The sequence below is a fragment of the Euprymna scolopes genome, chromosome 26, assembly GCF_053919585.1.
Source record: "Euprymna scolopes isolate OS-2025 chromosome 26, ASM5391958v1, whole genome shotgun sequence".
Classification (NCBI taxonomy): Eukaryota; Metazoa; Mollusca; class Cephalopoda; order Sepiida; family Sepiolidae; genus Euprymna; species Euprymna scolopes.
In genome coordinates, this window is record NC_136507.1 from 57,125,674 (window position 1) to 57,128,800 (window position 3,127).

Sequence of the window (3,127 nt, forward strand, 5' to 3'; positions counted from 1 at the left end):
TGGAATATTTTTTTCTTTTTATGATTGACTCGTATTTTTTAAAATATACCCCTTAATCTGAAAAAAAAAAAAAAAAAAAATTTGCCTTACTTGTTGGTGTCTTAACTTGTCGTGCCTAATAGAGAATCCGCAGGAGCAGTCGTGCTTTGTCGTGCATTTATCGTGCATTAATTTGTCGTACATAATTAGTAAAACCGCAATCTAGTTAATTTATGGAACTTATGGGCTGGTAGATGCGGCGTATCCTTACTAAGTTTTTATATTCTTCAATTACAGATCACTCAAACACACTCCAATATTGGATACTACTAAGGAAACCCGACGTTGCCCCGGATTGAATGAGGATTAACGAATGTTTCACACACACCCATATTTATTGTCATCGAAATCAGTGAAATCGACAATTTTTCAATCAAATCGACTAATTCCATGCAGTGCGACGGGAGGAAGTTTCACATGCCTCTCCGCTGTCACTTAGTCTCCAATACGGTGTAGTTTACATCGCACTGCAGAGAACCCACTGTTGTTTTATAAAAATATTTTTCCACATAACTGCTTGAATTAAAGTTTAAAATGCAAATGTCAAGTAGTTTAATTGTGTTCTAAACAAAAACCGTCATTTTGACGCAACCCTGTCATATCAAAGAATCTACTGTTAATTTATATGTCGGGCCTTTCTGTATGTGTGGTAATAAAACTTCTCAAATGCACTTGTCATGTTAGGCTGTATAAGGCGTTAACTTTAGTCCAAATCGCCTGTTCCTTCTTTCATCAGATTTTTTCGATTATCGATACTTATCGAAGACATTCCGGCACAAAACCTATCTAAGAACCCTGACAGACACATAAAGTACATATCTGTGATTTTTTTTTTAAATCGGCTCAGCCGTTTAGGAGTCTGTCTGTCTGTCTGTCTGTCTGTCTGTCTCTCTCTCTCTCTCTCTCTCTCTCTCTCTCTCTCTCTCTCTCTCTCTCTCTCTCTCTGACTGAAATAATCTTTGATTTTCTTTTTCTTAATCTACAGTAAATAATCGAGGAGGGGTAGCTGGATTGCCTCCACATTAAAAATCGACTTTGAGTCTTACTTTGCCCCCTTATTTATTATTCGATATACAACAGTTCGAATATGTTAGAACGCTGTGCTGCTAAATATGATTTGAACACGGCATGCTATTTTTAAAACGATGTTATGTCGATGAACATTGTGTGCAAATTCTTCGTAGTTCGGATTTGAATACAAAGTTATTTATTCTTTTTTATCGGCTGACCTATATTTCGGATATTGTAGATAATTGTGTTGTTTATTGTGGAGTGGGAGGGCAGTTTGAGGTTGGAATGAAAACAGAGGTAATTTGTTTCGGCTTAGTCATCGAAACGTCCTTTTGTTGTTTTCTGCCCGGCAACGAGCATTATTACAGACTTCCTGACTGAGCTAATAATTCTTTAAAGGATCTACGACTGACAAATTAAACGCAACGTGATCAGCTGTTGTCCCGAAATTATTGTACAACATATACCGTTGTCCCTAACTTATTATATGCACTAGCAGGCCACCCGGCGTTGCCCGGTTGTTAAATACGCATAAATATCATGCTTTAATTCATGCAGAAATTGAAACATGTGCATGCGAGTATTATGTTTTTCTTTTTCTGTTTTTCAAAACAGTTCGCTTTTTGTAAGTAAAAAATATTAAAAATACTCGAGCTGAGTCAAGTATGATAACCATTCGGCCAGCTTTACAGGATCTTTAAAAGCGTTTTCAAACTTACTTAACATAAGTGATCTTTCATGCGAAGGATTCACGCAGGCGCATTCGTGAAACAGTTGACAAACATATAAAAATCCGATTACCCGCACGCACCAATTTTTCAATGTTGACCATAGCAGCACATTTCCCCTGAATGAAAACCGATTAAAAAGTTTTCTACATGTCTGAATGCCCTATATACCAAATTTCAAATCTGTAGATAAAAATTGTTGAGTATATAGATTAAGAAGTGTCCTGTCACACACATTATCAGTTTTATAGATATATATAGAATAAATATATATATATAGAATAGATATATATAGAATAGATATATATAGAATAGATATATATAGAATATATATATATATATATATATATATATATAGAATAGATATATATATAGAATATATATACACGTGTGTGTGTTATAGGATAAGCTGATATATCTATGATATGTGCTTACCCAGAGACTATAAATATAGCTATATCTAAACGGGTTTTAGGATAGTGATTAATGGCAATTATACCCATAATCATTACGTGTACTCCTGTAACATACTTTCGCTAATAAACTTCTTTTTTTTTTATCTATTCCTCAGTGGCTTGCAAAGCTACAAAATTGGTGACAAGGGATTACATCGTTACAACAATATATATAATATAGAAAAAATTGGGGGGGGTATATTTGTTCTAATTTTTTCCTTTTTCCTAAATTTGCATACTGCTGCTGATGTTGTTGGTCATGTTACTAATTTCGACCTGTTGATTGATCTGCGCATTACTGTGTTTTGTAATAAATTTTTAAACCTGATGTTGGTAGTTCAGATTTGAGTGCGGTACAGAATTGAGTTCGGCACGGCACCGAGTAGAATTGCGTTAGGAATAGAATTGAATTGAGTTCGACTTGGGACTGGAATATAATGGACATTCGAAATGTGTCGACGTACTATCTTTTCTCTATCTAAACAGGATGTTAAAATGTTGAAGTGACTCGTCTAAGTTATCTGGCGAAGTTAAAATATTGAAGTAACTCGTCTAAGTTACCTGGCGAAGTTAAAATGCTGAAGTCATCGCGTCTAAGTTATCTGACGTATTCGTATCTCGCAAAGATAAATCTACTTCAAGGGAAACCAAGAAATCTGTCGAGGACTTACAGTTAAATATGTCGGGAAAATACTAGTTTGGAGAAGAGAACACATATGTGAGAAATATTCTCACTAGAAAAGATTGAATTGAAATGTCTATCACTAGATATTTTCTTCTAAGACCTGAAGAAAACGGACACGTCTTAAGCTGCAATTTTCTAAGTCAAAGGAAAAGAATAGTTTTATTGAGTCTCATAATCTGAAGGCCATGAGTTCGAAGAATACTGGACTC